The sequence below is a fragment of the Nicotiana tabacum genome, chromosome 22 (assembly GCF_000715075.1).
Source record: "Nicotiana tabacum cultivar K326 chromosome 22, ASM71507v2, whole genome shotgun sequence".
NCBI lineage: Eukaryota > Viridiplantae > Streptophyta > Magnoliopsida > Solanales > Solanaceae > Nicotiana > Nicotiana tabacum.
In genome coordinates, this window is record NC_134101.1 from 58,857,018 (window position 1) to 58,880,492 (window position 23,475).

General features: G+C 39.3%; 1 pseudogene; it reads left to right on the plus strand.

Annotated features, from left to right (window-relative positions):
- Positions 1-15,807, plus strand: part of LOC142175880 (S-adenosyl-L-methionine:benzoic acid/salicylic acid carboxyl methyltransferase 3-like) — an 18,016-nt pseudogene extending 2,209 nt beyond the window's left edge.
- Positions 15,808-23,475: the final 7,668 nt, after the last annotated feature.

Here is a 23,475-nt window from a genome sequence, read left to right on the forward strand (position 1 = left end):
ATCTTCAATTAAAATCTTTGAAGATTTATACCATTTTCAACCCAATCTTTACCCATTTGAACTCGACACTCTTTCAATAAACCTTATTGATACGTATAAATAATACTCTTACACCCAAGAATCATACTCTTAATCGCCCATCTTTACCCAAACTCGAAATTGAAGATTAGGGGTTAGAACCTTACATTTTAGGTGAATATCTTGTGATATTTTCTTGTTGGATTTCAAAGCTTGAACAAGATCTTGATGAACAAAGTACATGAGCTTCTTCCTCTCTTTAGAATACTCTCCCTTCTCTCTAAAAATATCAGATTTTTGCTCCAAAATGAGCTTCAAAAGCTATGAATCGAAGTTGGATCGGGTTATAAAACCCCAAAAAAATGAAGCTCCGGATAGGATATGTGGTCGCATATGCGACCACAGATTGGATATGCGGTCCGCATATCGGCCGCAAAATTGGCCTCCGGAACTGGGAAACACCTGCTTGGGTTTGCGGTCACTATGCGGCTCGCAGACCTGTTCTGCGGTCACATAATGAACCACAGAACAGTTCTACGGTCGCATAGTCGACCGCAGAATGGAATCCAAAACGACCCCTTAACTGCCTTACTCTGAGGCCATTTTGCGGTCCGCAGAAATGCATTTTTTCTGTCACAAATTTTGTTTACTCCCCAGTGCATTGTTCAACCCAAAAAGTCCGACCCGCAAAAAATTTGTATAACCTTTATACTAATTGATCTACCTCGGCACCATAAAACCTTAATTGTCTTAGAAAATATTCTCCGGGGTCATTACACATAAGACAACATCCGGTCAATCTTTCAACTTAAATTCTAAACCTTGGAACTAAGTATTCCAAAACCTCACTGGACCCGAACCAATTATCTCCGGCAAGTCACATAACAAATGTAAGGCATAAATTGAGCAGTAAATGGGGGAATGGGATTGTAATGCTCAAAACGACCGGTCGGGTCGTTACAGGTTTAATGTCGTGTTGGAGTATGTGAGCAATTTGCATATGGATTCTAGGAGATGATGCAATTTTTTCTTATTTTGCGGTACAAAATAATTTTGTGAGCAAACTTGAAGAAAAAAGAACTTGAAAAGTTATATAAAATCATAATCCTATAGTATTTGTTTCTCTTTTTAATTTTGTTTTTTTGAAATCAATAATATAGGTGTCAAATGCGGATTTAGGATATATAGGATAGGTTGTGCACAAGTTTAACTTAACCCAATGCTTTCGGGGGTGGATCTACAAGTGTATCTAAGCTCAGACCCTATATTTTATTAAGATATCTATTTAGTAAGTTATCATGTCTTAGATTTCAAAATTGATAAATTAAAATAACAAAGGGTAGCCCGTGCATAAAGCATTCTGCATTTACGCAAGGTTCGGGAAAGACCCGCATTCTTAAGGGTGTGAGGTAGACAACCTACTCTAATGCAAGCATTAGTGGCTGCTTCCACAACTCGAACCCCTGACCTATAGGTCACACGAAGATAACTTTAACATTATTCAAAGGCAATTAAAATATAGAGCATATATATAATATGATCATACTTATTTTGAATAAGTAACTCTAACTTTTATTTCTCCTCTAATAGGTACCTGTTGGGATAGAGAATAATAAAGGAAATATTCACGTGGAAAGTACAAGCCCACTAGATGTGATTGAAGCATGTTACGAGCAATATGAAAGAGATTTTGTAAATTTTCTCAAGTTACGCTCAATAGAATTGGTGAAAGGTGGGCGTATGGTATTGACTGTGATGGGCAGAAAAAATTAAGATAGCTTTAGCAAAGCTTCTTGCTACCTGTCAGAGCCTATTGTCAGGGCTTTCAAAGATATAATTGCAGAGGTAAAACCAGACTTTTAAAATACACATATAATTGTTAGTGGATTCTTAGCTTTCCTGTTGATCTTGATTAGTTCTAATTTAGTTTTTCCTTCGTTGAGAGTCATCTTTTTGGACCAGATTCACTTTTATACTGCAGTTTAATTTTATGTGGTAGTCCTGTTTGATTGGTGATGAAGTTTAAAAAAGAAATTAGATTGTGGTCTTAAACATGCCAACTTTCGTAGATATAAAGGCATGACATTAGAAACAGTAAAATATAAAGTTTAAAGTTAATAATTTTAAATATTGTTGTGAATGTGACTCTTTACCACTACTCTATCCATTACTAATGCTTAACCACCAACACCAATCTCTAGCGGAAAACTACCACTAGCAACCACCGCCACAACTCCACTACAACCCTATTGTCACGATCCAAAACTCACACATGTCGTGATGGCGCATATCTCAATACTAGACAAGCTGACAACCTCAATAAATCACGATTTTCTTTTAGTTTGGAAACATAATATTCAAATACAATACTAAAAATCTCCCAAATACCGATACAAACACTCCCAAAATGCGGTGTCACTAAGTACATACATTACAAGTTTGGAAAACATGGTCTATAATGATCTGAGACCAAATACAATAAACAAGAGGATAGGGAAGGAGAGACAAGGTCTGCGAAACATGACATCTACCTCGGAATCTCCAGAAAATCAACTGTGCGAAAGAATCAACACCCGCGGTGTCCGGGATCACTTGGATCTGCACATGAGTAGTATGAGTACAACCAACTCAGTAAGTCACAATAATAAATAAAGAACTAAAGATAGTGATGAGCTTCACAGCTATGTCCAAATACAGTAATTTCCAACATAAAAAGGTAGGCATGCTTTCAAGTTCAACATTTAAAACTCCACAGTAATTTCATACCAATTTCGACTGAAACAGAAAATAGTGTCTTTCAGAAATTTCCAAAACAGTGATATATGTCAGCTGAAATGTAACGACCCGACCGGTCGTTTTGAGCTTTAGCGCGTCGTTCGGCAATTTGAGGACTTGAGTAGCTTCACTTCGGGTATTATGACTTGTACACGTGGTCGGAATTTAATTTCGGGAAGTTCAGAGTTGATTTGGAAAGAAAATTCTAATTTCGGAAGTCTTAAGTTGGAGGAATTGACTAAAGTGTGATTGTTTGAGTAAACGACCTTGGAATCGGGATTTGAAGGTTCTAACAGGTTGATATATTGGATTTTGAACATCAATGTTATTGATGTTCGTTTAGGATTTCGAGTCTGGGAATAGCTCCGTATGGTGATTCAGGTATTGGGACCACGCCCGGAAGAGGATTTGGTGGTTTGTAGGTCATTTCGGGGTCATTTGGCGAAAGTTAGAAATTCGAAGCTTTCTGAGAAGTTTGACGGGGAGTGGACTTTTTGTTATCGGGGTCGGATTCTGATTCCGGAAGTGGGAGTAGGTCCGTAATGTCAATTATGACTTGTGTGCAAATTTTGAGGTCAATCGGACGTGATTTGATAGGCTTCGACATCGATTGTAAAAGTCTGAAATTTCAAAGTTCATTAAGTTTGAATTGGAGGGTGATTTGTGTTTTTAGTGCTGTTTGATATGAGTTGAAGGCTCGACTAAGTTCATATTGTGTTTTAAGATATGATGGTATAATTGGTTGATGTCCCGAGGGCCTCAGTAGATTCCGGATGGTAAACGGATCGAGATTGGGCTTGGAGGAATGCTGGAGCTGCTGTCATCTAGTGTAACCGCACCTGCGATGTTTTGGCTGCAGGTGCGGAGCCGCAAAAGTGGCCAGGAGGTTGCAGATGTGAAAAGGGAGTGAGGGAATGGCAGTCCACAGGTGAATTTAATGCAGAAGCGGGCTGGGCAGCTGGGAGACTTCCGCAGAAGCGGAATATTTTGCCGCACCTGCGGAACCGCAGAAGAGGTCTAGTGAGCGCAGGTGCGGAGGTTGCCTGGGCAGAATACATAAATTAGCTAAATCGGGTTTTGGCTCATTTCACCTCTTTTCTCTCGTTGGAGTCGTCCTTGGGGGCGATCTTGGAGTTCCATTTTGTCATCTTTAATGAGGTAAGTGATCCCCATATATTGTAAGTTAAATACATGGTTTATGCATGGATTTAAACATGAAAATTTGGGAAAATTTGTGGGATTTTCGGTAGAAAACCTAGAATTGGTATTTTTGGATTTTGACCACGAATTAGGGCGTGGAATTGAGAACAAATCATATATTGAGTTCATGATGTTATGGGCAGTGGTTATCTTCGAAAAGTTTCGGAATCTGGGCATGTGGGCCTAGGGGTGAATTTTAGGAATTCTTCAATTTGGGTTGGAAAAATCACTTCAATAGCTAAGATGTGAACTCTTGAGCATGTATTGACTATTTTATATAACATTTGACAAGCTTCGATCGTTTGGCACCGAGTTGAGGAGTTAAAGCACAATTTTGGACCGGAAAGTAAGCTTTGAGACGAGGTAAGTCTCCTGTCTAACTCTGTGAGGGGGGAAATATCCCTAGGTCTTGTATGTTGATGCGTGCTACTTATTGTGGGGAATACGTACGCGCGATGTAACGAGAGCCCATACGTAGCTACATACATGTTATTGTCCGGGTAGGCTTAGGTTCACATCATGATGTAGCTGCACTATTTGAGCATTTTCTCGCCTGTTAAATTCCTCTGTTTTACATTTCTACTTGAGACTAGACTTGCTATTGTAGAGACTTCACGAGTTCATGATTAGTCACCGAATAACTTTACTCCCCTTACATCATGTTTCCGTCATATATATATATACTTCATTGAAAGGTTTTCGTTAAAGAAATTACAACTCACACGTTTATTCGTGAGTGGGGTCAAGGACCCGTCAAATCTTCCTATTCTAATGGGATCGGTCTATTCGCCTCGGCGGGATTATGTATTTCACTCTTATGGGATCGGGTCGTTCACCTCGGCAGGATTATGTATTTCACTCTTATGGGATCGGGCCGATCGCCTCGGCAGGATTTATGTACCACACTTTTATGGGAGCGGGGCGTTTGCCTTAGAAGTTTAATAGATGTATCTATGGTTCGTGCCGTTCGACCATCGATAGTGCACAGTTTAAATATTTATGTTGGATCGAGCCGTACGCCTCGACATTTCCTAAATCACATCCTCATGGAATCGTGCGTAATATTTAGCAAGAAGACAATGTATCTGTGAGTTTTCCTGATTTGAGTAATGATAATCTATCTGATGAGATCCACTATATCTATATATATACTTCGGTTAAGGAGGAAATTTCTAATGGAGAGCTTGAGTTCCTCGTAAAGAAGGAGATTTGTACCACGTGATTTATACTTGTTTATCTCATTTATTTACTCTGCCTCATATTTACTTACCTCTTTACTGTACCTGATATTATTGGACCACTAGTGGGTGTCGATGTCGACCCCTCGTCACTACTCCTCCGAGGTTAGGCTAGATACTTACTAGGTACATGTTGATTACGTACTCATACTACACTTGCTGCACATTTTTGTGCAGGTACATATGCGACTAGTGGCCTTGTGAGAGCAGAGGCGTGTATGCGTGCGGGGACTTACGTGAGCTGCATTCTATATTACGACCCACAGCCGACAGAGTCTCCTTTAGAGTATTTATATTTCTCCTGTCCAAAATTGTATTCCGGACAAATACTGTATTTTATGTTACATTCCTAGTTGATGCTCATGTACTTGTGACACCGGGTTTTGGGGTGATTATGGGTTGTTCTGTATTAAATTTGTTAAGAATATTATTATTTACACTGTGAATACCATCTTTTACTATTTAATTGAAGGAAAATATGACTTCAAAAATATTAAAATGAGAACCAAATTAAGTATTTATTTTTGGCTTGCCTGACAGCGGTGTCTGGCGCCATCACGACCTTTAAAGGATTTTGGGTTGTAATAACATGGTATCAGAGCACTAGGTTCACTAAGGTCTCACGAGTCATGAGCGAGTCTAGTAGAGTCTTGCGGATCGGTGCGGAGATGTCTGCACTTATCTTCGAGAGGCTACAAGGTTGTTAGGTGCACTTCCCTTCTTGATTCCTCATCGTGCGAATTGATTCTTTTGAGGCTTGTACCTTTATTTATTTCCTATTCAATCTTATGTGACTTGAAGCTCTTGTTATATATTGGGAATCGAGGAATTGTCATGGTACTACAGAGGTGGTGCAGGATGTTTCTGTCTGCGTATTTGATTGGGCTATTACTGTCGCCCGGTGGAAGGCCGTCCTATCCTTTCATCTCAGCATCAGTATTTCCTATGGTTTTGAGATTTGTTATTGATTGTTATGACAATTCGTGCGTTGTTATTGCACTATGTTAGTGTAATGGTAGGGTGCTTGTTTATGTGTCGAGGCAGTGAATGACTTGAAAGGAGGTTTTTCTCAGTGCATGATTCAGAAGTTCAACATTTTATTTTCGACGAAGGAAATGCAATCGGACTAGGAATGTTTAGATTTGGGTTGATGGAATAACAAGACTTGGTATTTTCGAGCGCGGTAGAGTTCTCATCATCCTTGTTGAACGCGTTAAGGTTCGCCGGTGTTATGGTCTTCTTCTATTCACCTTTGGGGCAGGGTATTGTGGAATAGTGTCGAGGAAGTGGCTGCCAGGGATCGTGCTGTGCAGAGATTCGGGATTGAATCGATGTTCCTAGTGTTGATGGTTCGAGAAGGATGATGTTCAGAGAGGCATTAAAATTGGTAGCGATCTATTGGTTCAAGTGCTACAGAGACGGATTTTGATTTAATGCAATAACTGGGCAGCGTAGGATGAGGAAGGACATGTGGAATGTGTCTTGTAGTGGTTAAATTTCTAGAAGGCCAAGTGTGAGAAGCGAAAGTCGGGTAGTTGCTTAAAGGAGAGGGTTTGACCAAAGTGGGAGAGTGGCAGAGTATCATATGGGTTATGTGGTAGGATAGCTACACGCCTTGGGGAAAGTTTAGAGTGATTTGGGATTTATGGTGGACAGTCATTAGGTCTATTGACTAATTTAGAATATTGGTTGCTATATTGAGAAAGGTTGGATACGATAGAAATGAGTTGCTTGATATGAAGAGGGATGCAACATGACTTTGGATTTGAAGTGTATTATCGCACCTTTAGTTGATGTCAATGGGGACTGAACAGACTTGTACAGCTGGTGAATGAGCACGGGCTCAGGATGGTTTACTGATTTCGTGGTGTTGACAGAGCTTCTACGAAGAATTCTACTGGCTATCCAGTAAGAGGTCGAATAAATGAATGTGGCTAGTGAGTCAGAATGTTAACGAAATGTTTAACAGGAGGATTTCGAGAAATTTGGCAGGTCGATTATGCAGGCTCATGTCTATGTGGAAGGAGGAATATTGGTGGGTTCCGGGGTTATGTAACTGTAGCTTCGATCTAAGTGGGAGAGCCCCACTGTCTACGATTGGATTGCATGGTTGTCTACTTGTGAGGTTTCTGGTTATCGGCATATTGGTGGGTTATTACGACTAAGGAAAGAAAACATCAGTGGTAATTTGAGAAAAGGATTGGAGGAATGTATGCTATACTTGGGCCTTATCGGTTCATGTTCAGTTTTGAGAAGACTCAGAGTTTCTGCTTCTGGTGGAAGTAATGTACAAGGGAAAAGAATTCAGTTGGGTGCTTCTTTGATAGGATGTGCACGTGCTGGCAGAGAGCTAGAGTTTGGCTTATACTCGGGACCAAGACAATGTGGGTGACTCTCAACAGTCGTCCTGGTGGGTTCAAGATTTTGAGTATAGTACCTAAGGACTTGGAATATTCTATGTTATCATTGGGTATGTGGTGCAGTATTGGACGAAGGGAATAAGTATCTTCGGATTCAGGGAAGGTCTTGCAGAATTGGTGTACCAGTTGGCTATGCTATGGAGTGCTTAAGGAGAGTATGAGACGGTTCATGGGTATTGAGACGATATGGTCTCGTGGATTGGTTCACTCGGGATGAATATTGTTGGGTTTCGTTACGTTAATGAATGGAACTATTATTGTTTCTAAGGCAAGTTGAGAATAAATTGGAAGTTGAGGATCAAGGTTGCAGTTGATGTCGACAAGAATGTCGAGAGCTCGGATGAGCATGGAAGAATTCAGATGTTTAGAGTAAGCTGGTATTGTCTTTAGCGTCATCTGAGATCAGTGTCATGTGGAAGAGGCTTTGTGTAATGACTTGCAGATTTTTGACTCACTCTACAGAATTAGAACGGCTGGTGCTATGGATGTGCGGACCTTGCTACCTGAGCGGAATGGTCGTGGGAGCATGCCCCACAGGGATATTTGTGTAAGTGTGACATGTCAGTCACTTGATTGTTAAAGATTGAGACTGAATATGGAGGACATGGTAATATCGCAAGTGCGAGAGTTTATGCCTGAGAGGCATTCAATTCCTTGGGTTGTGGACCATGTGAGTTCGTTTTGGATTTGACGGCTGTTCTTATGTGCCGTGAATAGGTCATTGTGGGTCCTTGAAGGGTTATTAGCCCAGTGCGGTACCATCATAATCGACTTGAGGTTCGTGGATAGATCTACATGTGAATATGGGCTCTATATCAAGCTGGAAATGCTTATTTCAGCATAGCGTTGTTTTTGGAGGGGTCTTCGGGCCTTGGATAATATTTCTATTATTGACCCTTCCGTGTAATCTCTATTGTGCCATGTGGGTTATGAGGCGGTTTGATTATTCGCACTCGTATTAAGATCCCGTATAGTTTGTGGTGTTATCTGAGCAAGATGGCTCTCGAGATGCAGATCATGTATCGCACCCGTCTCCCCAGGATTTGTATTATGCACTTGGCGTGCTTATTGTTGATATTCAGGCATTTCGTGAGTATAAGCGTTAAGACTCTATGTGTGTTTACTTTAGATTATAATGTGTGGACCGGATGGCACGCCGCCATGGGTATATGGTTGGATCGGGTGGCACGCTGCCCCGGATATGTTGTTTGGATTGGGTGGCACGCCGTTACGGGTATCATGGTTGGATCGGGTTGCACGCCGTAATGGTACCATGTGTGGATCGGGTTGCACGCCGCACCAGTGTGATATTGAGTAAAGATTGTCATATCTATTATTGTGTGTTTGCTTCTCGTTTCCTGAGGAAGGTTCATAACATCTTCTCGGTTGTTTAAATTAGTTGCGTGGGTTGAGTACAACTTTCTAGAGTTCGTTTCCTTGTGTATAAAATTCGAGTTTGTAGCTTGTTGGCACATTGTGGCATCATATGATACTTTTGGTAGTGTCTGAGGTGGCTTATTGCCTGAGCAGCTTGTACTGGGTGAGATGAGATTATTGGATCTGGGATCAGTGCGATCAGATTTATTTGAAGCAAATTAAAGAGTAAATATTGTTGTTCAGTCCAGAATGAAGTAATGGTTCTTGTCGGGATGAGAGATTCCATAAATTGTGATTTGGCAGGTGGTTATGAGTTTTACACATCTTCTCTGTCGTGGCAGTATTGCGAGAGTGAAAGCAAAGCTTAATTGGTCATGAGGTACACTATAGGCTTCGGTCAATGCAAATTTTAGCTGTTGTGCTTTGGAAATATTGCCTTGGGCAAATGAGTTACGCGGTGCATGGTAAGAATTCAGTAAGGGTATACAATCGTGGTTGGTGCAGTGTGTAGTGATTGATACGGTGTTCGTATGTTGCAAACATGCCAGGTGGAGAGTCTCGGATGTTGGAATTTAGCACCAAGGCTTATTTGACTAAATAAAAGGTAGAGTCTTCAGATTGACTCGAGCTAATGTGCCCAATTGGGTTGTTGACCAGTGATTTCGGAAAACTTCAAAGCAGTTCTTAGCATGTTCGAGGACGAACGCATGTTTAAGTGGGAGAGAATGTAACGACCCTACCGGTCGTTTATGAGATTTAGCGCGCCGTTCGGCAGTTTGAGACTTTCAGTAGCTTCACTTCGGGTATAATGACTTGTACGCGAGGTCAGAATTTAATTTCGGAAAGTTCGGAGTTGATTTGGAAAGAAAATTCTAATTTCGAAAGCCTTAAGTTGGAGGAATTGACTAAAGTGTGATTTTTTGAGTAAACGACCTTAGAATCGGGATTTGAAGGTTCCAACAGATTCGTATGATGATTTTGTACTTGGGCGTATGTCCGGATCCGATTTTGGATGACCCGGGAGCATTTAGGCGCCAATGGTGGAAAGTTGGCATTTGGCAGAATTTCATAAAATTGGGTTGAGGTGTATTTCAATGTTATCGATGTTCGTTTGGGATTACGAGCCTGGGAATATCTCCGTATGGTGATTCTTCTATTGGGAGAGCGTCCGGAAGAGGATTTGGAGGTCCGTAGGTCATTTAGGGTTCATTTCGGTCAATGTATACTGAATTCTTACCATTCAGTTTGATCGGGATTGGACTTTATGATATCGGGGTCAGATTCTGATTTTGGATGTAGGAATAGGTCCGTAATGTCAATTATGACTTGTGTGCAAACTTTGAGGTCAATCGGACGTGATTTGATAGGTTTTGGCATCGATTGTAGAAGTTTGAAGTTTCAAAGTTCATTAACTTTGAATTGGAGGGTGATTCATGTTTTTAGTGCTGTTTGATATGAGTTGAAGGCTCGACTAAGTTCATATTTCGTTTTAAGACATGATAGTATAATTGGTTGAGGTCGCGAGGGCGTCAGGTGGATTCCGGGTAGTAAACGGATCGAGTTTGGGCTTGGAGGAATGCTGGAGCTGATGTCATCTGGTGTAACCGCACCTGCAAGGTTTTGGCCGCAGGTGCAGAGTCGCAAAAGCGGCCAGGAAGTCGCAGAAGCGAAAAGGGAGTGGGGGACTGGCAGTCCGCAGGTGCGGACGATTTGCCGCAGAAACGGATGCGCACCTGTGGGGAATTTAGCGCAGAAGCGGGTTGGGCAGCTGGGGGACTTCCCCATAAGCGGAACATTTTTCCGCACCTACGAAACGGCAGAAGTGGTCCAATGAGCGCAAGTTCGGAGGTCGCCTGGACAGAATACATAAGTTGGCCAAATCGGGTTTTGGCTCATTTCACCTCTTTTCTCTCGTTGGAGCCGACTTTGGGGGCAATATTGGAGTGCCATTTTGTCATCCTTCATGAGGTAAGTGATCCCCACATATTGTGAGTTAAATATATTGTTTATGCATGAATTTGAGCATGAAAATTTGGGAAATATTATAGGGTTTTTGGTAGAAAACCTAGAATTGGTATTTTTGGATTTTGACCACGAATTAGGGTATGTAATTCAGAACAAATCATATATTTGAGTTCACGATGTTATGGGTAGTGGTTATCTTCGAATATTTCCGGAATCCGGGCACGTGGACCCGGTGGTGAATGTTAGGAATTCTTCAATTTGGGTTGGAAAAATCACTTTAATAGCTAAGATGTGAACTCTTGCGCATGTATTGACTATTTTATATAACATTTGACTAGCTTCGATTGTTTGGCACCGAGTTGACGATTCAAAGCACAATTTTGGACCGGAAAGTAAGCTTTGAGACGAAATAAGTCTCCTGTCTAACTCTATGAGGGGGGAAATACCCTTAGGTGTTTTATGTTGATCTGTGATACTTGTTGTGGTGGATACGTACGCGCAAGGTGACGAGAGCCCGTATGTAGCTACATTCATATTATTGTTCGGGTAGGCTTAGGTTCACATCATGATGTAGCTGCACTATTTGAGAATTTTGTCGCCTATTAAATTCCCCTATATTACATTTCTACTTGAGACTAGACTTGCTGTTGTAGAGACTTCAGGAGTTCATGAATAGTCACCAAATAACTTTACTCCTCTTACGGCATGTTTCCGTGATATATATATATATATATATATACACACACACTTCATTGAAAGGTTTTCGTTAAAGAAATTACAACTCACACGTTTATTCGTGAGTGGGGTCAAGGAACCATCAAAGCTTCTTATTCTAATGGGATCAGGCCGTTCGCCTCGACGGGATTATGTATTTCACTCTTATGTGATCGGGATGTTCGCCTCGGCAGGATTATGTATTTAACTCTTGTGGGATCGGGCCGATCTCCTCGGCAGGATTTATGTACCACACTCTCATGGGAGCGGGCCGTTCGCCTCGGCATTTCCTAAATCATATCCTAATAGAATCGTACGTAATATTTGGCAATAAGCCAGTGTATCTGTGAGTTTTTCCGATTTGAGTGATGACAATCTATCTGATGAGATCCACAATATCTATATATATGCTCCGGTTAAGGAGGAAATTTTTAATGGAGAGCTTGAGTTCCTCGTAAAGAGGGGGATTTGTACCACGTGATTTATCTCATTTATTTACTCTGCCTCGTATTTACTTACCTCTTTACTGTACCTGATGTTATTGGACCACTAGTGAGTGTCGATGTCGACCTCTCGTCACTACTCCTCCGAGGTTAGGCTAGATATTTACTGGGTACACGTTGATTACGTACTCATACTACACTTCCTGCACATATTTTGTGCAGGTACATATGCGACTAGTGGCCTTGTGAGAGAAGAGGCATGTATGCATGCAGGGACTTACATGAGGTGCATTCCATATTACGACCCTCAGCCGGCAAAGTCTCCTTTAGAGTATTTATATTTTTCCTGTCCAAATTTGTATTCCGGACAGATGTTGTATTTTATATTACATTCCTAGTTGATGCTCATGCACTTGTGACACCGGATTTTGGGGTGATTATGGGCTGTTCTATATTGAAATTGTTAAGAATATTATTATTTACACTGTGAATTCCATCTTTTACTATTTAATTGAAGGAAAATATGACTTCAAAAATATTAAAATGAGAACTAAATTAAGTATTTATTTTTGGCTTGCCTGGCAGCGGTGTCCGGCGCCATCATGACCTTTAATGGATTTTGGGTCGTGACATGAAATGCAGCAACAATGAAATCAATGTACCCTCTCAGAGTAATAGTCAATCAGTCCCCCCATTCACTCCAACCTCACAGTCATTCTTTCCTCACAATCACTCGTTCCTCACAGTCACTCATTCCTCTGAATCACTCAGCATTCGTCACTAGACACTCACACTCAGTTGGTACCTGCGCTCATTGGGGGTGTGTACAGACTCCAGAGGGACTCCTTCAGCCCAAGCGCTATATCAAGCCAATCATCGCAAATAACAATGAAACATGGTGCGGCGCGCAGCTCGATTCCATAAATATCCTCACAATTAGACCCTCGACCTCACTCAGTCATCAACCTCTCCAGTCTCTCGGGCTCAAAATGTCATAAAAATCAGCCCAAAAATGATAATATGATGTATCAATAAATAGCAACAGAGATTGAGATATGATATGAAATGAATGAATATGACTGAGTGTGAAATTACAATTTGAACATATAATTCAACCACAGAAATGACCCCAGTGGGTACAAATAATAACAACATATGTCTAAGCATGATTTTTAATACGAGTCTCAGCTCAATTTTCTCAAACACGTAGAGAATGTACGGATATCAACAGATTATTCAACTACACAGTTCCATGGAATTTGACCAAGTCACAATTCCTATGGTGCACGCCCACACGCCCGTCACCTAGCATATGCGTCACCTCAAAACCAATCACATAACACATAAACAGGGGGTTCATACCCTCAAGACCAAATTTAGAACTGTTACTTACCTCAAACCGTGTAATTCTTTATTTCGCTATGCCTTTGCCTCGTGAATTGGCCTCCAAACGCCTCGCATCTTGCCACAAATAATTCGATTCAGTCAATAAAATTTATTGTAATTAATTCCATAAGAAAATGCTAATTTTCCAACAAAATTTGAAATTTAGCTCAAAAGTCTCCCATGGGGCCCACGCCTCGGAACCCGACAAAAGTTACAATATCCGAAAGCCCATTCAACCACTAGCCTAAACATACTAATTGTACCAAAATCCGACTTCAATTCGACCTCCAAATCTTCAAATCTTATTTTCAAATCCCTAAGTTCAAATCTCTGATTTACCTCTCAAAAACATGTAATCTAGTCGGATTATTAGATAATAATTCAATATTATGGAGTAGAAATAATCACAAGTGACTTACCTCAAGATTTTCCGTGATTTCTCGCTCAAAAATCGCCTCAACCCGTGTTGGAAATGTTAGAAATGACAAAAATCTCAAACTCCTCTGTTTTTAACATTCTGACCAAGATTTTCGCTTCTGCGGGCACTTAGCCGCTTTTGCGGCACCGCTTCTGTAGTCAAAATCGCGCTTTTGTGGGTGCGCATCTGCACGAAAGCATCCGCTTCTGCGGACCAGCGGCTCCCAAGCCAAATGCCGCATCTGCGCTCTCCGCTTCTGCGCATGCCAGCTCGCACCTACGACCAATGTTCCGCAGGTGCGATTGCACCAGAAGGCTTCAGTTTCTGTAGTCTTCTAAATTCAAAAAAATCTATCTGTTAATCATCCGAAACTCACCCGAGGCCCCCGGGACCTCAACCAAATATACCAACAAGTCCTAAAATATCATACGAACTTAGTTGAGTTTTCAAATCACATCAAACAACACTAAAAACATGAATCACACATAGATTCAAGACTAATGAAACTAATAAATTCTAATTTCTACATCCGAAGCCAAAACCTATCAAATCAAGTCCGATTGACCTCAAAGTTTGCACACAAGTCATAAATGACATAACAGATATATTCCAATTTCCAGAATTGGATTCCGACCACGATATGAAAAAGTCAACCCCCCGGTCAAACTTCCCAAAAATTAAATTTTTGCCATTTCAAGCCTAATTCCACTACGGACCTCCAAATAATTTTCCGGACACGTTCCTAAGTCCAAAATCACCATACGGAGTTATTGGAATCATCACAATTCAAATCCGAGGTCGTTTACGTATATGTCAACATCCGATCAACTTTTCCAACATAAGTTTTCAATTATGAGACTAAGTGTTTCATTTCACTCCGAAATCCTTCCGAACCCAAACCAACTAACCCGATAAGTAATAAAACAACTGTAAAGCTTAAATTGGGAAGTAAACGAGGGAACGGAATTGTAATACTAAAAACGACCGGCCAGGTCATTACACCTATATAGAAGACCACCACCACCTCCCACCACCAACACTAATTCTGTTGCCGCTAGCTTTTAAAGTATCTTAATAAAGCATATAATTTTTACAATGAAGATATGAATTTAAATTCACACATCTTAAATTTAAGAAAAACAAATGAACCCTAAATTAGCATTGAATCAAGGGAACTTTACATAAATAGCCGGTCATATTCATTTTTTACTTTGTCTAGCCAAATACATATGTTATATTAATTATACACAATCATACATATATAATACACACATTACGCATATAATATACCTTCACTTGCTATTTTAGTTTAAGTGGTTGGGTGAATGGCTATTTGGATTAATTCTTCTTAAATTATCAATATATTATTTTTATGCCTACCGGAAACAACCTCTCTACCTGCACAAGGTAGGAATAAAGTCTATGTTCATATTACCCTTTCTTATTTTCACATGTTAGATTATACTGGATATATTGTTGTTCTTGCTGTTATTGATATTCATAAGTAAAATAATGAATGCGGGGATCAATAGAAGAAGAGAAAGTGGTTGCATTCAATATTCCTATATACCACCCATCTCCTGAAGAAGTGAAGTATATAGTTGAAAAGGAGGGATCTTTCACCATTGATGTCTTGATAACTTCAGAAATTCATATGGATTCTTCTGATGAATACAATGTGACACAGTGCATGAGAGCTTTTTTGAGCCTTTACTTGTCAGCCATTTTGGTGATGAATTGAATATGGATCAAGTGTTCCACAAGTGCAGAGAGATCTTTGTCAATGGCATAGAAAAAGAGAAGACTACGTGCACAAATGTTATTGTATCCTTGACCAAAACAAACTAGGGCAATTAGTTCATGCCCTCCAACCTACCCTTAATTATTCTCTTTTATAATCTAAATAGTCGTCTATCCAACCGCTTAAATTAAAAATAGTTGGCGATATATATATATATATATAATCCATGTATTAGTGCATAAAGATATGTGTATGTATATAAATCCATGTATTAGTGCATAAAGATATGTGTATGCCAGCTAAAAGGAATAAATATTGAATCAATCCAGTTGTTTCTGTAAATGTTCCTTATATATCCTGAGTTCCTCAAGTGTGGAGAGATCATTGTCAATGGCATAGCAAAAAGAGAAGACTACATTTACAACTGTCGTTGTCTCCTTGATCAAAACAAACTAGGGCAATTAGTTCATGTCCTCAAACCCTACCCTTAGTTACTCCCTTGTTTAACCTAAATAGACATCTATCTAGTTACTTAAATTTTAAAAAATCCGGCGACACCTAATATATATATATATAATCCATATATAGTATGTGTATAACTGTTTACAATTGGTGCACAACGATATATGATGCTGGCTAAAAAGAATATACAGTGAATCGAGCCGGTTATTTCTGTAAATATTCCTTATGCATCCTGAGTTCCTCAAGCGTAGAGAGATCTTTGTCAATGGCAGAGCAAATGAGAAAACTACATTCACAAATGTCGGTGTCTCCTTGACCAAAACAAACTAGGGCAATTAGTTTACGTCCTCGAACACTACCCTAATTTAATTCCCTTAAATAACCTAAATAGTCGTCCATCCAACAACTTAAATTAAAAATAGCCGACGAATATATAATATATAGGTATAATCCATGTATACCATGTGTATAACTATTTACAATCAGGGCACAACAATATATGTATGCTGGCTAAAAAGAATAAACAATGAATCAAGCTGGTTGTTTTTGTAAATGTCCCTTATACATCTTGAGTTTCTCAAGAAGAGATATCTTTGTCAATGGCATAGCAAAATAGAAGACTACGTTCACAAATGTCATTGTCTCCTTGACCAAAATAAATTAGGGCAATTAGTCTATGTCCTCGAACCCTACCTTAATTTAATTCCCTTAAATAACCTAAATAGTCGTCCATCCAATTTCTTTAATTAAAAATAGCCTTCAGATATATAATATATATGTATAATTCTAGTATATATATAACCATATATTATTAGTGTATAACTACATATACCGGTCAGAAAAAGTAAAAAGTGAATCAAGCTTACTACTTCCATAAAGATCCCTTACACTTTTTGAGTTTTAGTCACTTGTCATTTAATGGTAAGAATAACGAAATATTTGTGTATTAAGAAAGCTTTTCGATTTTGTTCAAGTGATAAGGATCCTCCACCTTTAACCTTAATATTGCGGATTCGAGTCCCAAGGGAGCAAAAGTGAGGAACTCTTGTGAATGATTAAAAAAACACATTTCCAATTTTACAACATAATTTGAGCCTCCATTAAATTAATCAACGAAATTTTGGAACCGTTACATTAACAAAGTATAAAATGATTCAATATATAACATGTATCTAGTCCACCATTAAACTATTTCTTCAGCCCTCAACCATGTGCCTCTTAAAAGAATAGTAATTTTCAGAATTAGATAGGAACTTTTACTCTCTGAAAAAAGAGGTTATGAATTTATGTTCTATACTCCAATAAAATTTATTTCAAAAGTAATTAAATTTTTTCCTATGAAAAATATTAAATGTAATAACATGATGAAATAGTAATTAATCTGCTCTAAAAGCTTAAATTCCAGTAACAATGTAATAGAAACTTTTTTGCCAATATATATAACTTAAATCCAAAATATTTGCACAATACTAGATATACTTTATATTATACTAGTATCTATTAAGAGGGAATAAGCACGCAGGATGTCCAGAAGCTTTCAAAATGAAAATATACTAATCTCTTTTTTGCTTAACGTGAAGGATTAATAATAGTGGGCAATGGTCAAAGTGTGTGCGCGAAAGATATTGAATATGTATTTAAGAATAATCTGGATCTTATTATATGCAGCCATGAAACGATTTAATCAAAGGCGGAACTAGAATTTTGAGTTTATATGTTCTGGATTCTAAAAGAATAGTTTATTTATATATATTAAATAAATTTTAATGTAAATCCAGAGTTAGAGCCAGAGCTATTGGGTTCAACCGAACCCGTAAGTAGGCTTGTGTGTCCGACCTAGAGGTGAAGGTAGGGAATCATTTACGGGTTTGGTCGGACCTAATAACTTTTGCTTACATCTTTTATTTGTATTAGGAATTTATTAAATTTATATAAATAATTAATTGTCAACCCACTGACTAAGACGTGCTATAGGTTTGAAGTCAAGTTCAGAACCCATAAACTTCAAAGAAAATATTACACGACACATCAAACATATATACCGTATTTACCATTCATAGTTATACTTTCAGGAAATTATCATTCATAGTTATTTTTGAATTTTATAGCAAATTCACGTGCAGTACTGAAAGAAGAGATCAATTGTTTTGGACTGAAACAAGAGAGCTAAAAGCTCTCGTAGCTCATTTGGTTAGAACATTTGCTTAGTAAGCGAAGGTCTTGATTTCGACTCTGAACAAGAGCATTCTATTTTTTTGTATTTATGTATTTCTCCTTGGTTGTATTCGTTGTGAGAACGAATATAGTCGTTACAGATTGTATCTGTATTTTGCCTTGGTTTCGATACAGGTTTTATCTATATTTTGCCTTGGTTGAATACAATTGATACAAGTTGCATCTATCGGTATTTTGCCTTAATTGGTTGTATTCGTTGCGCGAACGAATACTCGATGCACGTATGAATACAAATGATACAAGCTCATAATAATTGAACAGTAGCTACGGAGAGTAATTAGGTAAACTATAGTCGTGTATGGTAATTAGACAGTAAACTGTAGTGCTTTATGAAAAATCATCAACTTTAAGTGCATGCGACCCAGCTGAAGTCCCTCAAACTGCTTGTGATACTCCTCTCTCAGGGTGACCGGGATGAACTTCTGTAGAAATAGCTGCGAGAACTGATCCCAAGTAAGTGCAGGCGACCCAAGAGTTCCCCTCCACTCTAATCGAGGCAACCCCGGCATGGCTAAGTTCACTGTCTTGGCGTGACGGTCCAATATAGCATGATAAGGTGACAACCAATCCATACCCAAGATGACTGTCACGACCCAAAATCCGATTAGTCGTGATGGCACCTAACCTAACCCGCTAGGTAAGCCAATTAACCACTAACCAATTCCAACAAAAATTAATAAAGCAATTAAGTAAATAAATATCTGAATCTAATACATTCCCAAGAACTGGTAGTACAAATCATGAGCTTCTAAGAATAGAGTTTACAAAGCGAAAATGAAATATATACATAGTCTGTTTCAAAAGTACATAAACAGAGTTTTATAGATCTAAGGCTACCACGAACAAGAGGAAGCTACAACCGGGACGCAGGTACGTCTTTAAATCCAACTCCCGTCGATCACAGCAACATCTGCATCCAATATCTGCACGAAAGGTGCAGAAGTGTAGTATGAGTACAACCGACCCCATGTACTCAATAAGTAACAAATCTAACCTTAGGTTGAAAGTAGTGACGAGCTAGAACACAGGTCGGGATCCAACACCAATAGCCAACAATAATTCATAACAACATAATGGAAGTACTAAAAGAAGTAGCTCAGAGATAAATTGCTCAGCTCGTTCACAGTTTCAGAAAAATAAATATTTTCTTTTCAAGTATAACAGTAAACAACCCAAATCCTTTACCGAAATCACCAATTTATAAGTAGATTTTAAAACTGTGATTTTTTCCAAAACCCTCAACAGGTAATTGTTTCACTTTTAAATAACATGAGGAAAATACATCTCTATGCCTACATATCAATATGTAGGAGAAGTCATGAATGACGCAACATCGTACATCATGAGGAAAAATGCATCTCCATGCATGTATGTGAAGTGTGCATGCCAATGTGATGCAACTCAGAAATAAAACCATATGCATACTCTCAGAGTATCATTTCATTCATTCCTACCAGTCACTCAGTCCTCACAATCACTCAGTCCTCCCAATCACTCAGTCTTAACAATCACTCAATCCTCCCAATCGCTCGGCACTCGTACTCAGTATGTACCTGCGCTCACTGGGGGTGTGTACAGACTTCGGAAGGGCTCCTTCAGCCCAGACGCTATAACAATCCAATCATAGCATAAATCAATAAAACATGCTGCAACGCACAACCCGATCCCATAAATATCCTCACCATCAGGCCCTCGGCCTCACTCAGTCATCAATCTCTCCAGTCTCTCGAGCTCACAATGTCATGAAAATCAGCCCAAAATGATAATATGGTGTATCAATAAATGGTGACAGAGACTGAGATATGATATGCAAATGATTGTGTATGACTGAGTATGTAATTGCAATGTAAGAAAATAATTCAAAAGCAGCAATGACCTTGGTGGGTCCCAACAGAATACGCATGTTTTCTAACATGTGTCACAGCTAAGTTTCTCTAACACATAAAATGTCACGACCCAAAATCCCGCCACAGGCGTCGTGATGGAACTTAGTCTCTAAGACTAGGTAAGCTGATTACAATTACATTTCAAGCCATTTTTTTAATTAAATAGGTAATCAAAACTAATAGCGGAAACAACTATGAAAACCTCCCAAGACTGGTAATACTGAGTCACGAACTCTAACTAAATACATGAAATGGTCTCAAAGATAGAATACTCAATACTGTTTGAATAATATTTAACAGTACAATAAAATGGAAAAACTCGAAGGAATTGCGATGACCAAGCAACTCTACCTTAAATCCTTGAGATCTCACTTTAACTATGTCAGAGTCCGATAGCTCCCATACCTGGCTTTGCACAAAAATATGCAGAAGTGTAGTATGAGTACACCATAGTCGGTAACCAGTTGTAATGACCCGATAGGTCATTTTGCGTATTACAACCCTGTTTCCTCATTTACTGCTCAAATTGTACTTTACAGTTGTTGTGTGAATTGCCGAGGTAATTGTTTCGAGTCCGGTGAGGTTTTGGAATGAATTGGAACACTTAGTTCCAATGTTTAAAGCTTAAGGAAATATTTTGCCGGAAAAGGTTCATTTATGCGGCCCACTATGCGGTCGTAGAATCACTCTCGGACCGCATAATGGCCGCAGAGTGAATCAGGAGTGGGGCAAGTATGGAAGAAAGTTTGCGGCGCATTATGCAATCGCAGATCAGTTTTGCAGTACATTTTGCGACCGCAGAACAGGTTTGCGGACCGCATAACGACCGCAGACTGAGGTAGCCTTGCCCAGTTCCGGAGGCCACATTTCACGGCCATTTCGTGAGCCGCAGAAGCGTTATGCGACCGCACAGTGAGTTTCAGGGCTTCATTTTTCAGGTTTTATAAACCCGACCCTATTCTTATAAAACACTATTGAGGGTCATTTTGAAGGGTTTCATATGATATTTTAGAGAGAGGTGAGAGCATTTTAGAGAGAGAAATTGAATACTTAGTCATTTATCCATCAATTCTTGTTCAAGGTTTGAAGATTTCATAACGATCTTACTAGGGCTTCAAAGAGGTAGGAATTTCTTTTCCCAATTCTTCAATTTCAGGTTTGGAGTAAAAGATGGGTGATTAAGAGTATTATTTATACATACACATACCAATAAGGTTTGTGGAATGATTGTTGAGTTCAAATGGGTAAAGATTGAGTTGAAAATGGTAGAAATCTTCAAAGATTTTAACTTAAGATTTGAGGGTCGAGTTGGCGTCAGAATTTGGTGAAATATATATGGTTGGACTCGTGGTTGGATGGGCATTCATATTTTGTAACTTTTGTCGGGTTCTGATACGTGGGCCCCATGAGTGATTTTTGAGTTAATTTTGGATTTTTATTGGAAAATTAGTATTTCCTTATGGTATTAATTACAATAATTAGTATTGACTGAATCTCCTCAGGTATTGTATTCCCTGTTGCTATTATTTGGTACTACCTATCTTTTATCTCTCCCTTTTTCTTTTCTCTTCCTTCTTTCTTCCTTCCTTGCTTTCCTCTTCTTTTTCTTGCTCTTCCAGAGCCGAGGGTCTATTGGAAACAACCTCTCTACCTGCATTAGGTAGGGGCAAGGTCTGCGTACAGACTACCCTCCCCAGACCCCACCTGTTGGGATCATACTGGCTTTGTTGATGTTGTTGGTATTGACTGAATCGAATTAATTATGGCTAGATACGAGGCTTTCACAGACCAATTCTCATGGCAAGGGCATAGCGGAATAAAGAATTACACGATTTGAGGTAAGTAACAGTTTTAAATTTGGTTCTGAGGGTATGAAACCCCGGATTATTGTATCATATGAGTATTTTGGAGGTGATGCACATGCTAGGTGACGGGCGTGTGGGCGTGCACCGTAGGAATTGGGACTTGGTCCATTCCGTAGAACTGTGTAGTTGAATAAGCTGTTGTTATCTGTACATTCTCCATATATTAGAGATATTGAACCACAAATCATGTTTAGATTATGTGTTGGCACTATAGGTACCCACATAGGTCGTGTACACATGTTGAATTATCTACTAAATTGTTATTTTGTACTCAGTCACAGTGTAATTATTTATTTTATTCAGTCTATATTGTTCCTTACTGATGCATCATATCATTGCTGTTTGGGCTGATTTTTCATGATTATTGATAGCCCGAGAGACTGAAGAGATTTATGACTGAGTGAGGCCGAGGGCCTGATTGTGAGATATTGATAGTATAGCATGTGAGTTGTTCGTGCAGCACGTGAATTGTCCGTGCGGATCCAGATATTGATATTATAGCACGTGAGTTTTCCGTGCAGCACGTGAGTTATCCGTGTGTATTATAGCGCGTGGGCTGAAAGAGCCCCTCCGTAGTCTGTACACCCCCAGTGAGCTCAGGTACCTATTGAGTGTGAGTACTGAGGGCATAGAGCCGAGTGATTGAGCTGTTGTGATGAGTTGAGTGACTGTTGCCCTGAGAGGTTGTACTTGCTTTTTATTTGTTATTGCACTTAATTTCTATCTATCATTGTTGTGAAATTTTTGAAAGATTTTTATATCCGAATTACCTGAACTTGAACTGTATAAAACTGATTTGACTTAAACTGCCGGATTTGAAAGCATGTCTATTCTTTGCTGGAACTACTGAAAATGAACTATAACTGTGTAGCTCGTCACTACCTTCAGTTCCTTAATTATTATTGTTACTTACTGAGTTGGTTGTACTCACGCTACACCCTGCACTCCATGTGCAAATCCAGGTATTTCCGGTCACAGAGGACTTTGATCTCGTGCGTGGTTGAGTATCGGAGATTCACGAGGTAGCTTCCGGCGTTCACAGTCCTTGTCTCTCCTTCCTCCTTATCTTTTATTTTCTCTATTGCTATTTTGATACAGATTCTTGTAGACATTGTTTCTTAGACTGGTTGTTTAGATGCTCATGACTCTGTAACACCCAATGTTGGGGTTATTTTTCCGCACTGTATTTTGAGTTTAACTTCTGTTGTTACAAAAACTCTGTCATGTAAAAACTTTGACTTATCTTTTGTGAAATATTGGAAGTGTCTTTGAGAATCGGCTTGCCTAGTACCATCGATAGGCGTCATCACGACATGTTAGGAATTTGGGTCG